General features: G+C 46.8%; 1 long non-coding RNA gene across 2 annotated transcripts; it reads right to left on the minus strand.

The window, feature by feature from the left end:
• Positions 1 to 4,114: 4,114 nt before the first annotated feature.
• On the minus strand, positions 4,115 to 13,135 carry LOC114211795 (uncharacterized). Of its 2 annotated transcripts, XR_003609832.2 has the most exons (6): positions 12,848 to 13,135; positions 12,078 to 12,214; positions 10,504 to 10,860; positions 7,978 to 8,034; positions 5,505 to 5,610; positions 4,115 to 5,100 (listed from the first exon to the last, which is right to left on the minus strand). It is a non-coding gene; the product is annotated as an uncharacterized LOC114211795 (long non-coding RNA). The 2 variants fall into 2 exon arrangements; XR_003609833.2 differs by lacking the exon at positions 7,978 to 8,034.
• Between the last annotated feature and the right edge of the window lie 965 nt (positions 13,136 to 14,100).

Genomic DNA, 14,100 nt, shown 5'->3' on the forward strand with positions numbered 1-14,100 from the left:
CATTCCTTTTTTCTGGTGAGAACTTCTGTTGTTCATGGTGTGCAGATGTTCATGATCATTTTTAAAGACTGCCATAGACAGACACCCTGGTTTTTGTCTCCTATCACCTCTTCACCTTCTCTGAAGGTGCTAGAGCTTCAAGGACATTTTAGGATGACTTAACCAGGCGGGTTTCCAACCTGTGGAGGTGTTGCCCAGGGTGAATGGGTCCCTGGGGAGACGCCAAGCTCTCTCTGCTTTGATAAGAACGTCTTTTCTTTTGAGCTGAAGGCAGACGCTTAACCGACTGAGCCACCCAGGCGTCCCCAGAACTCCTTTTTTAAATGTTATAAGAAATGGCTTGAAAAACAAACTTGAGAATAAACTTTGAAAACCACTCATCTTACTAATATTAACAATAGCTCTTGGTGCTTAATTTGTTTTAGGCACTGCACTAGGTCCTCTCCTTGTCTCGACTGATTTAATGCTGGCACCAAAAGCTATGCGGTTAATAGTACGGGACTGCACTCCTGTCCTGTAGATGTATAACATGAGTCACAAATGCAATTCAAATTTTCTGGGAGCCCCGTTAAAAAAAAGGCGAAAAGAAACAGTCTTGCAGCAATCATAATAATACATTTCATTTAACCAAATATATTTGGAATATAATTTCTATGTGTAATCAATATAAATATCAACAGGATTTTTTTGATTCTTTTTCAGACCAGGTCTTTGAAATCCAATGTGTATTTCCCACAGCACATCTTGGTTCAGACCAGCCACATTTTAAGTATTCAACAGTCACATGTGACCAGAGGCTACTGCGTGGGTGGAACAAGGCTAGAAGGTAAGAGTGTGGGTTCTGTAGCCCGAGCAACACGGTGGGTTTAGTTAACATTTATCACCTCACATAACATCTACTTTCTTGGCAACTGTCACATGTGCAATGATGTATTATTAGTTGTAGTGACCATGATGTACATCACATCCCCAGGACGTATTTATCTTACAACTGGAAGTTTGCACCTTTGACCCACCTTCACCCATTTCTTCTACCTCTGGCTACCATCACTCCGTTCTCTGTTCCTTTAAGTTTGGTTTTTTTAGATTCCACATATAAGTGAGATCATAGAGTATTAGTCTTTCTCTATCTGGTTTATCTCACTTTAGCATAATGCCCTCAACTTCCACCCATGTTGTTGCAAATGGCATGATTTCCTTCTTTCCTATGGCTGAAAATATTCTAGTGTGTGTGTGTGTGTTTGTGTATACACACACGACATCTTATTTATCCATTCATCTGTCAGTGGATGCTAGGTTGTTTCCATGTCTTGGCTATTGTAAATAATGCTGCAATAAACATGGTGTGCAGATGTCAGTTTGAGATAGGGATTTCATGTCCTTTGGATATATGCCCAGAAGTGGCATTGTTGGATCATATGATAATTCTATTATTAATTTTTTGAGGGCCCTCCATATTGTTTTCCACAGTGGCTGCACCAATTTACATTCTCACGCACAGTGCTCAAGGGTCCCCTTTTTTTTCACATCCTCACCAGCACTTGTAATTGCTGGGTTTTTTTTTTTTTTGATGCTAGCCAACCTAACAGGTGTGAGGTGATATCTCATTGTGGTTTTCATTTGCATTTCTCTGGTGATGAGTGATGTTGAATGCCTTTTCATATACCTGTTGGTCATTTGTATGTCGTCTTTGGAAAAATGTTCCGTTCCTCTGCCTATTTTTTTTTTTTTTCCATGCAGAATGTGCCCTCTTTAATACCCATCACCAGGCTAACCCATCCCCCTAGCCCCCTCCCCTCTAGAACCCTCAGTTTGTTTTTCAGAGTCCATCATCTCTCCTGGTTCGTCTCCCCCTCTGACTTACTCCCCTTCATTCTTCCTCTCCTGCTATCTTCTTCTTTTTCTTTTTTCTTAAAATATGTTGCGTTATTTGTTTCAGAAATACAGATCTGTGATTCAACAGTCTTGCACAATTCACAGCACTCACCATAGCACATACCCTCCCCAATGTCTATCACCCAGCCACCCCATCCCTCCCACCCCCGACCACTCCAGCAACCCTCAGTTTGTTCCTGAGATTAAGAATTCCTCATATCAGTGAGGTCATATGATACATGTCTTTCTCTGATTGACTTATTTCACTCAGCATAACACCCTCCAGTTCCATCCACATCGTTGCAAATGGCAAGATCTCATTCCTTTTGATGGCTGCATAATATTCCATTGTGTATATATACCACATCTTCTTTATCCATTCATCTGTCGATGGACATCTTGGTTCTTTCCACAGTTTGGCTATTGTGGACATTGCTGCTATAAACATTGGGGTGCACGTACCCCTTCGGGTCCCTACATTTGTATCTTTGGGGTAAATACCCAGTAGTGCAATTCCTCTGCCTATTTTTTTAATCAGATTGTTTTTTTGCTATTGAGTTGTATGAGTTCTTTTTTTTTTTTGTATGAGTTCTTTATATATCTTGGATATTATTCCCTTACCAGAATATGATTGGCAAATATTTTCTCCCATTCTGTAGGTTGTCTTTTCATTTTGTTGATGGTTTCCTTTGCTATTCAGTGTACTTCCTTTCTAAATCTGCAAAGATTGCCCAAACGACCTAGCATGGGACTGGGCACTCTAGCTACCTAGCCAATATTTGTTGACTGATATGGAAGCAGAGAAAGCTCCAGCTCCCCCCTGTTCTCTTGCCAACACTCCCGTGAGCGAGGCAGTGCTGGGGAGGGAAGATGGACATGACTGCCTGGCCACGGGGAAACCAGGGCCAGAAATCACACTCTTGGCTTCCAGTCCTGGAGTTCTTCATAGGTAGGCTCAAATCACCAAACTGTCACCTCCTAATTCCTAAGCTGGATTGAAGATTGGCTTTTGGATTTGGGCTGGGAACGGTTGTGTTCGTAACTAATTTCATTTCATGAGATGATGAACTAGGCCTTCTCTCTCACTAATACAACTTGGCAGCAGGAGGGAAATGCCTCGTTTCTCCAGGAGCCTCATTGAGGTCTTGGAAAACCCTGGCCTAGTGCACTGATTTTTGTCCCATTCCTCTTGTTTGTCTTATACACGGGTAAGACTGGCAAGCAAATGGAAGCCTTTTGTGGCAACACAATAAACCCACAACAGTGGAGCTTCCCCGAGTTACTGATTATACAAGGAACATTTAGGGGGTGGTGAGGATGTGCTCCTTAAGGCCAACCGTTTTCCTTTTTTTTTTTTTTTTTTTAAGATTTTATTTATTTATTTGACAGAGAGAGCGAGAGAGCACAAGCAGGGGGAGCAGCAGAAGGAGAGGGAGAAGCAGGCTCCCCGCTGAGAAAGAAGCCCGATGCGGGGCTCGATCTCAGGACCCTGGGATCATGACCTGAGCCGAAGGCAGACGCTTAACCATCTGAGCCACCCAGGCGCCCCAAGGCAGCCGTTTTCAAGGACATTTTTGTCTCTGTACCACCACTGCACTTCCCTTTGTACTTCTTGTCAGCACCGGTCGCTTTATAGCTTAGTTACTCCAAACATTTACTGAGTTCTGACCACACACCTTATTTTGTTTCACTCAGTTTTCATAGCAGTTCTGTTCAGTGGATACTATAATAGAGCCCATTTTACAGATGGCAAATTGAAGCTTAGAAAAGATCAAGGGCTAGGGTCAGACAACTGTTAAATGGTAAGTACTCGATATCCTACCTAGCAGGGCCCGAGATGAAAACACGACACCAGTAAAGCAGCTTCTACACATGGGAAGCATGATGCAGCTGAGGGACTGCTGGGCTGGGCCCATGTACTAGGGAGTAACAGGTGGGGGAGGATTCTATTCATTCTGAGGGCTCCAGTGCAGAAGCACCACGGTCAACACCCATTTGTTTGTCATGCAGTCCTTCATTCATCTAGTCTTTGGGCATCAGCTCCATCCTAGGCAGTAGGCATGGCAAACCAAAGGAGACACGGTCCCCTGGCATCAAGGATCTTTATTCTAATAGGAAATAGAGGAGGAAATAGACACCTCCATAGCTATTTAGACGTTAGATTTAATGATGGAGGACCCTATGGTAGGAAACGAGAGGGGAGGGTTATCTGGGAAGGCTTCTTGGAGGAGTCGACACCTGAGTTAATTATTTTATTTTATTTTATTTTTAAGATTTTTAAATTTATTTATTTGACAGAGAGAGAGACGGTGAGAGAAGGAACACAAGCAGTGGGAGCGGGAGAGGGAGAAGCAGGCTTCCTGCTGAGCAGGGAGCCCGATGCGGGGCTCGATCCCAGGACCCTGGGATCATGACCTGAGCCGAAGGCAGACGCTTAACGACTGAGCCACTCAGGCGCCCCATGAGTTAATATTTTAGGGATGAGTTGGATTTAATTAGGTTGTGGGGGAAGGGATGGTGGTGGGGGGGTGGGACAACTTGAAAAATGGCACAGAGGGGACAAAGAACTTGACGTGTACGTGGAAATGAAAGTGGTGGCCTTGTCGGAAGATCAAGGGTGAAGCAGGAAGCAGTGGGAGGCAGGCTGCTAGGGAGGAAGGGCCCCGTCATAGGGAGCCTTCTGTGCCACACCTGGACCGTTTCCTGCCAGGAATAAGGAATCCTGGAGGCCGCCACCAGGGGAGCGAGGTGGCTAGGCTTATGGTGGCCTTGCTGCAGAGGGTGGATTTGATAGGGTAGCGACCGGTCAAGGAGGGAGTAGATGCAGAGGTCTTGGGAAAGATGATAAGGACCTGAATCAGGGCAGGAGCTAGTGGTGAAGGAGAGGAGGGCATGATTCGAGAGAGACTGAAGAGGCAGAATTGGGAACACACAGTGATTCCTCAGAATGAGAGCTGAGAGGGGGAGAGGGGGGCAAACAAAAAAGTTCTGGGGTGTCCTCAGCTGAGACTGTGGGCACAGAAGGAGGAGGTGCTGGTTTCAGGGATGCTGTGATTTTGGTGTGGAAGTGTTGAGTTCGTGTGCTGGGCCTCACGTTACTTGGTTTCTAGGTGCTCACTCCCTGCCGTACCATCTGTACTGTGTGGCTGCCTGTGAGCCCTGGGAGTGGCCTCTCACTCTTCGAGCGCGCCCTTCAACATCCGGATTCTCTGCTGTGCTCTGCAGCTGTGAGGGTGGGAGACAGGGTCAAGTCTTCTCAGAGAGGGGGGTCACTTGTGGACGGATTGGGATGTGAATGCAAACAGATCCCCCAGTGGAAGGAAATATGGACACCATGGCATAACTCTTCTGGCGTCTTCTCCCTTAGTCAAGAGGGGGACTAGAGCTCCCTTCTTTATCTGGTTGACTCCATTCATCCTTTGCATTCTGGCGCCGGTGTCCCTCTCCCTGGGAAGCCCTTCCCGACCTCCCTGACTAGAGTGATTCCCCCAGTTAAGCACGTTCCTAGCACTGGGAACCGATCCTCTGTATCTCAGCCCGGTTGCAATCTTTGCGATATTTTGCTGAAGACTCTTAAACTGTGGACTGTAAGCCCCATGAATGCAGGAACGATGCTCGTGTTTGCTCACCATTGTATCCCTAGAACCTCCTGGCACTTTGTAGGTGCTCTACCAGCAAGGCAGTGAGGCAGTAGGGGTCTCCGTCAAGGTCCTGGCAGAAAACAGGTGGCACTCTCTGAAAAGGAAATGAAGAGTCTAACGAAGGGAGTGAAAGGGTTAAGGGACTAGTCCAGGGATTCATCACAGTGGAGGCTGTTACCATGTGTTGTGGACTGAAATATATCCTTCAAGAAGATATTTGGAAGTCCTAGCCCCGAGTTTCTGTGAACGTAGTCTTAATTTGAAATAGGATCTTTGCAGATGTAATCAAGTTAAGGTAAGGTCACTAGGGTGGGCCTTCAGCTGGTATGACTGGTATCCTTAGAAGAGGAGACACAGACAGAGACATGTAAGGAGAAGACAGCCATGTAAGGAAGGCGATGGAGACTGGAGGGCTGCCCCTGTAAGCCAAGGAAGGCCCACGATTGCTGGCAACCATGAGAAGCTCGAAGAGGCAAGGAAGGATTCTCCCCTACGTGTTTCTTAGGGAGCGTGGCCTTGCCAACACCTTGATTTCAGACTTCGAGCCTCCAGAACTGGGAGACAACACACTTTTGTCTTCAACCGTCCAGTTGGTGGAGCTTGGGGACAGCAGCTTTGGGATACTCCTACACCCCTCCTGGGCTTCTGGGACAAGGGGAGGAAATCCACTGTTTGCAATGACCTGTAGCAGAGCGGTCACCAGCCAGGAGCTGTGGCCCAGGTGGAAGGATGCAGCCAAGGCAAACTACAGCCTAGCGGGGAACAGGGGAATAGATAGATGCCTTGACCTCTCTCCTCTCCCACTTTCTAATTCCCATCTTCTGCTCCCATTAGCCTAACCCAATGGGCAGCCGGAGGGCAAGGGAGTGGGGGTGATGGGGTCTGCGGAAGCCTCCGAGGCACACAGCAGAGTGGCCAAGGGGGAGAGTGATGTGAAGGCAAGGGGAGTAGAGCCCATCCAGTAAGTAAGTAAAATGAATGGGGCCATGACAGAGACAGAACTCCAAGGTCATTCTCGTTTCTCGTTTGGACACAGACAGTTTATGGCACTGCTCTGTTTCCACCAGGAGGAGAAAAGAGAGGAGACATAGGTTTTAACAGTGAGGACGTTTGTGTCTGGCTTCGAGGCCTGCCCCCTGGCTCCGTACCCAGGTTCTGGGTCTTGTGAAGCCTTCCTCCTTGTTTGTGCAGCCAGCACCTTGAGGCTGGATTCTGTTTTAAGGTTGTAAGTGAGGTAATTTGGTATGACAACAGAAACACAGCTGTAATTACGAAGTGCCAGCCTCTAAAGCAGAAAAGTCACTGGCCCAGAAGAGTTGCCAGCATCAATGACTCAGTACTACGTGCACACTCGGGCCAGCCCTGGCCAGGCCACCCTCCTGCCACGCAGACGTCCGCTGTGCACGGAGCTAAAAGGAGCATTAGGGCAATCGAGCTCCTGTGTCCATGCAAGGCCTCCGCATCCAGTTGTTGACGGCTCTGCGAGCCAGAGCAGTAATTTGGCGGGGGCGGGGGGGGGGGGTTGTAAAGGTGAGGCCCGTGCATCGATGGGCCAATTGAACAAAATGGGCCAGATCTCTCCTCCGGTGGAAATACCGTCAAGCTCGGGCCACACGGGCAAAGCCTCTGGAGCTGGGTTTCCACTGCCCCGCACCGCCTGCAATGCGATCCGCTCGGCCGCCTGGCTGTTGTATAGACCACGTGACTGCGTACTCCCCATTCTAAATGCAGGTGCCTTGTCTCGGGAAGCCAGGGAGAGGAGGCTGTATTTTTGTTGGACTTTGTCCAGTCTGGGATCTTTGCATTTCTCAGGTTAAAAATAACCAATTATGCCCCTTGTTTCTAGGGTGTGTGTGTGTGTGTGTGTGGGTGGGAAGGGGGGGGAGCTAAAACAGGGACATAGCATATGCACAGATTTAGCTGGAACAAATTCTAGAGGTTCCCATCCATCCCTTAGGTTTTCGAACGGTAATTATGATGCTACTAATCCTTCTTAGGATTGTTCCAGTTGCCTTCAGATGACGAACATTCACTGTGTCCACCACTACAAGCCACTGTGGGGAAAACATAAGTGGTGGCGCTGTCCTTTGAGAGGTAATCAATTTTTTCTTCTTTAGCAAAAGGAACTGCCAAACGGGATCTCCCAAATGAAGTTACCAGGGAGATTGAGATAGATAGATAGACAGACAGACTGACAGACAGGTGGATTGATAGCTCCACCTGACTGATGCGGGAGAGAAGGGGGTAGGAGTTCTGGGTCTGTGAAATGTTTGCTGGGACCCGTCCCAATGCAGTTCTCCCCAGGGTTGCCTCACCTAAGGAAGCAGCTGAAGGAACCTTGGGGTGGGGGTGGGGGTCTCAGATCTTCAGAATAGCTTTTTTCCCCCCGGGTTTTATGGAGAAATAATTGACATACATCACCATATAAGTTTAAGGCGTTCAGCATGAGGGTTTGATTTACCTATGTTGTGAAGTGATGACCACGAGAGCTTCGGCTAACATCCACCTCCTCACATAGCTATAATAAAAGGAAGGAAATTCTCCTCAGGATGAGAACGCTCAGGATCTGTGTTTGGATACGTCACACGGCAGTGTTAGCTGTGGTCATCAGGCCGTGTGCCCCATCCCTAGTCCTTCTTCATCTGGTAACTGGAAGTTTGTATCTCTGGATCACCTTCCTCCCATTCCGCTCCCCACTGGCATAGTTTTCTTGCCTGAGCACAGTCCAGAGAGATCACCTCTGTGGCTTCCAGAAGGCACTCTGCTTATTGCGACTCTGTACCCAGGGAAGTGAAAGTCTTCTCCAGCCCTCAGCTCGCCACTACTGTTGGCACAGTTCGTGAGGACTAAAGACCATTTGATCCCTCGGCAAGACTTCTCATTTCCTTTGCATTTTCTCTTCCAATGCCCTACCTACATACCAATAAGAACTTGGATATTTTTGGATATGTAAAGGTGAAGGAGCTAGGGCCTTGGAAAACATAAACTAGATTTCCAGCTACTACCAACTATGGGATGTGGTCGAGGTTGGTGGTTGCTATTTGTACTGCAAATGATAAAGAGGGGCCTCTCAGGTACATAAAAATGTAGAAGTCATACCCCCCTCAAAGAATTATGACTTACAAGGCAAGACATTTAATTAGAAAAAAACTTATAATCAAGGCATTATCTGGTAAAGCAGTAGGCATTAAATGTGAGACATAGCCCTTCAGCATGTTAATCTACTGGGATGTTGGGAGTGTCTGTTACAGGGGTTAGGCCTGCCCTGATCAATATACTGTGTGTGTGTGTGTGTGTGTGTGTGTCTATGTCTATGTGTGTTGGGGGAAGGTGGGAGTAAGTGTCAGAGAGGTGGAGGTGGTGGTTGGGTGATTCCAGAAGGAATTTCTCAGAACGGAAAGTTCTCTGGGGAGGGCATCTTGGCTGCTCTTTGGCTAGGATTCCAAAGAAGCCGAAGATATCGCCAAGACTTCATAAAGGAGGAAGTGTTGGTGTCTCTGCAAGTTAAATCCTATCTTGCACCCTGAATTCTTGCCTAGCAGGGATTTGATGAATGGGTGTGAAAATATGCTACAAAGCTGTCACTTACAGTAAATGGCAGGTGGGCTCTGCTCAGAGCCAGTGGGTGGCTGGGCTGGGAATGGGGAGAAACGGGCAGGGAGGAGTTGGAGGTGCCTGATCCCAGCAGGCTCCGGGAAGAGAGGCTAGTTATGCAGGGAATTTCCTGCCTCTGCAACCCCTAATGCCAATAACCACAGTGGAGCAAATTTACCTCCTGGCCGCTTTCGGTAAATTTTTTAAAATGTTACCTCAGGAGCTCTTTCAGGTTAGTCCTTAAAATCCAAATCCAGTCCAGGGCTCGTTCATTTCTGAATCAAATTTTGGTAAATAACTGACAACTAGGTTATTTCCCTCAGCTATCAAAATGGAAGAAACTCTCCTCTCTCTTTTCCTCTTAAGGCAGAAATTCTGGGGAAAAGAATTTGTTCCCGAAAGAAGAGGTAGGTGGGGGGTAGGGGAGAGGTGAGAAAAATACCTTGGTTTTTGGATGGCACCATCAGGGCTAGTGTGCCCCAGGGGCTGGGATGGGGCTGTCAGGAGCTGATTATACATGGGGTTGTCATTTTAAGAAAAGGGTGAAAGCAGCTTTGGGAAAGGAACAAGAAGGAGTTGATTAACAGACGAGCGCCGCGGCCGCTCGCCGTGCGGATGAACGTGAGAGGTGAGTGCAGGGACCTCCTGCTGCGTGAGTGGAGGCCATTTTGTTGTTACATTCCCTTCCCTTTTCTTGTGACCCCACAGAGTAGAGATCAGGAGAGAGATGGAACTAATTAGTAGGGAAAGGGAGAGGAGAGGAGAAGTTGGAAGAAAGGTGAGATCAGGGCCAAGCCAGGAGGGGTGAGAGGAGGGAGTGGGGTGAATCTGTGTCACGCAGCCCCCACTCCGGCTCTGCCCACCAGTATATTCCCTGTGAGGAGGTCATATGTAAGAAGGGAGGCCGTCATTGATTGAAACTCGTGCACACCGGGAGCACAACAGTATTCATTTGGACTACTAGGGCGTCCGGTCTTTGTGGCTCAATAAATATCTGTTGAATAAATCTTAAGGCAAAGGGATGTTTTTTGTTTTTTCACGTGTATCGTCCCGATGATTGTTGCCAATCTTTTCTTTGCATGTCCAGGAGGATATCGGAGTCCTTTGCTGTGGTTAAATGGATGCCTGACCTTCCGATAGAGTTTGTGCCCTGCAGTTAGACTCTCAAGGTATAATATGGAGTTGTTAGACAAAATAAGAATCAGAAAGAATAAGAATGAGTGGTAGGAACTCATTCAAGGGTCTGTAAACTCTCTCTGATGGAAATGCTCTGGAGACCTGATTATGGTCCCGCGTGAGCCTTGCTCTTTCCCACACAACTCAAGGGAGAATGGTTGTTTTCCACGGAGGGCAGAGATGTTGGCTGAAGTAGATACATTTATTTTTGTCTTACCGTGTGTGCTGGCCTCCCTCAACTTGCTTCCGGTGGGTAGAACAGGGGAGCATATTTCCTTTGAGACAGCTATCACCTGGTGAAGAGAAACAGGTGTGTTTCTTGTAATTCTTCTAGTCTTTGTTGGTGAACCCAGAAGTACAGAGTCACATCCCTGTGTATGAGGAAGCAATCACCCTCTGCCCTGCTGTTCCAAGAGGACGTTGTCATAACCCGGTGCAAGGAGGTGCTTGGCAGCCGCTCTTAGGGACAAGGTTGATGAGAGGGTCTTATGGCTGACAGGACTTTAGATCATCTAGTACGTCTTTCTTTCTCATCATGCTGTGTCCTGTGGAGGGTGACTTTCATTACAATTCACTGGAATAGAGAATTGAAATATGCACATAAGACTAATTACCAAAAAAATCAAATGAACATAATAGCCCCAAACTAAACCAATGCAAATACCCATCAATAAGAGAGTGGATAACCAAAGGTGGTATGTTCATACGGTGGGATATTATCCAACGATAACAAGGAGCAAATTACTGACACATCATGGAGGAACCTGAAAAGCATTGTATGGAGCAAAAGAATATGAGGTAGATGCGATGTTGAAGAATAAGCAAGACTAGACTATGGCAATAGAAGTATTAAAAAAAAAGGTGACTTCCTGGGCTGTGCGGGGGGGTTCCAGCTAGAACAGGGAAAGAGAGAGCTTTCTGGAATGATGGACATGTTTTATATTTTTATCCCCATGAAAGCTTAATGTGTGTGTGTGTGTGTGTGTGTGTGTGTGTGACTGAGCTGTTTACTTAAGGTTTGCACATTTTACTGAATGTAAATTGTACCAGAAAAAAAAAAAACCCTCAAAACCAAAAGCCAAACAATGGACACGTAGAGAATGGGAAATATGTGGTTAAGGGACTTAGGTCCATTTATTGTTGACATGCTCACGAAGCAAATCTAACAGTCAGCAATGCGAAAAGAAGTCCCCTTGCCTAGCATTTTAAGTAACTTGGGCTTGTTACTTGATGTCTCTGAATTTTAGTTTTTCTCCCTATTAAAAAAAAAAGGGTTCATTTGTTCCTTGCACACAGAAGCTGCCACGTCAAATGGTCTAGCAGGAGAGAGGACACACAGAGTCCAGTTACAGACCTTGGGTCTTTCCTGCCAGCACAGTGAGCCCAGTCACACAGAAACAAATGTAGCATTGGCAGCCCGACCCCATCTCCCTGCTCCGGCCTTTCTGTCCACAGCCAGCACCATGGGAGCACTAGAAAGGCCTTATGTTCAGGCCCAGGGCCTAACTTCCTCTGTGCTCCAAAGCGGCTCTCGCTCTCCAGCCTCTTGGCCCTGAAAGGGTCTTTCTGTTTGGTGAAGGAGTTTGAAGCCAGAGAGAGAGGAGAGAGAGAGAGTGTCTGAGGGCACTGGACTCATACCCAGCCCCAGTGCCTCAAATATGTGGCCAAGAATCCAAGTCTAACTTCCCCTCAGGGAGACAAATGACAGAGATCCTCCTTGAGGCAGTTCCAAAGACCTATAAAGAGATACTAACCCCTCCCCAGCCAAGCCCACCTCCCTAGGCCACAGACCTGGTCCTGAGAGGAGTCTCTCGTACCCGTTCATTGCCTCAGAGCCCCCAGGAGGGAGAGAAGTGGACTGTAGCATTTGGGCTTAATCACTGGAGCAGCATCCGGGTAATTTTCCATCTTGCTTCATTCCTTTCCTCCTGACACAGGGAGGCAGACGAATTAAGTGGTTCTTATTTGCTGATGGGAAAACAGCCTTTGAAGATGGAGGTTTCTAACTGGAGGTCCTTGGGCAGAGGTCACACTCACCCTCCCTCATTTAGCCTCAGGATTAACCCAGGAGGCAAGTTTATCTCCTCGAACTGGGTGGAGTCAACAGTCCTTGGCCAAGGCATTCTCCTAACAGGAGCAGGGCTCAGAGCAAGTGCTCTATTGGCCCAATAAAGCCATAGATTCTTAGACAGGAAGGGAATTGGAAATTAGAGACTCCAACTCTATTTTATAGACAGGGAAACTGAAGCCGAGATGGGGACTAACTTGCTTAGCGGCAAGAGCCCATCAGTGACAGAGCCAGGGAAACAGCACACGTGGCCACCATGATAGGAATGACCCCATCATATTCGCTCAGTTACACCGGGCTTCTCAACCTCCACACCACCCCCATTTGGGGCTGGGTAGTTCCTTGTTGTGGGGCATTGGCCTATGCATTGTAGGATATTTAGGAATTTCCTTGGCCTCTACCCACTAGATGCTGGTAGTACCCCCTCACCCCAGTGGTTACAACCCAGAATGCCCCCAGACATTGCCCAATGTCCCCAGGGGGTCAAACTCACCCATGGTTGAGAACCCCGGCAACAGAGAGCCAGTTCTTACAGTTCAATACATAGAGATGCATTGCGATGCATTTATTATTTGTAGATCTGTCTCGTGCATTAATCTGAAAGTTTTCTGAGGTCACAGACTGGGTCCCATTCACCTTGATGTCTTCTGTGCATGGCATAGTACTCGGCCTGGGAGAGAGAGGCCATAAATGGTTTTGAATGAATGAATGAACCAGCTCACTGGGAGACCCTGAAACAGAAACTTGCTGGGTTTCTAGTATCCTCTGAAACACCAGCCTGGAGAAGAGGCAAAGGAAGGACCTGCATGACCTTCTATCTGAGGGAAGTGGGGGCCTCCTGCTTTGTCATCCACTGTCATAGCCCCACAAAGGCATCTTTTCCTGGAGCTCCTCTTCTCATGCTCCAGGCTTAATTATGTGGCTTCTTTTCATTCTTATAAAACAATAGAAATAAATACTATACCAAAGAGATTTTTCTCACTGGGGGTAAAGCCAGCATTCTGGAATGTGAAGCCTCGAGATTCTCATGTTAAAAGGAAAAAGCCCCCAAATACTGCCATTAGCAGCCATGAGAACCTCAGGAGTATATTTGTTGTAGGGTCATAAATTTTGGCATTGGGAAAATCACAAATAAAATATAAAAGGAAAAATCTCTACCACAAAATCCCATCTTCTTGGTTTTTCTCTTAATTTCAGAAATTTTCACCAGTGTTGATTTTGGGCAAGTGGTAAACTCTTCTGTGTCTATTTTCCAAACAATAACATGCTTGAGAGGGTAGAGTTGTTTTTTTCTGTTTTTGTTTTTGTTTTGTAGGAAAAAAAAAAGTGCTTTCAGAGGACCTTAGATGCAAAGTTACAAAATATAAGTTCCAGTGAATCTTGAAAGTTACTGGAAATTTTTATTTTATGGTTTGCTTTGGGCAGAAAGAAACCCAGCAGAGGCTGAGAGAAAATGCAAGTTATTGGCTAGATAGGTCCCACAGGGGAATTCATTTAACAAAAAGATGGACTGACCTTTCCAAGGACTTTACTGGTCAATTAATTCAAATGGACAAATTGATTTCAGTGTGACTAGCGAAAGAGAACACAGTTAAAATAGAACAAAAGGACCAAAAAGGGATGAAGACATGGCAGCAAGAGGGAAGGATGGGTGGTATTGGGTTAATATTACTTTAAAAGTGAATTTTTCCAGGCTGCCGCTGCGCTTCAGGGACAACACCATAGAGCCCTCATTGTATTAGGATT

Source organism: Eumetopias jubatus, unplaced genomic scaffold (genome assembly GCF_037043125.1).
Source record: "Eumetopias jubatus isolate StellerSeaLion01/CBP00866 unplaced genomic scaffold, mEumJub1_p1.0 scaffold_14, whole genome shotgun sequence".
NCBI lineage: Eukaryota > Metazoa > Chordata > Mammalia > Carnivora > Otariidae > Eumetopias > Eumetopias jubatus.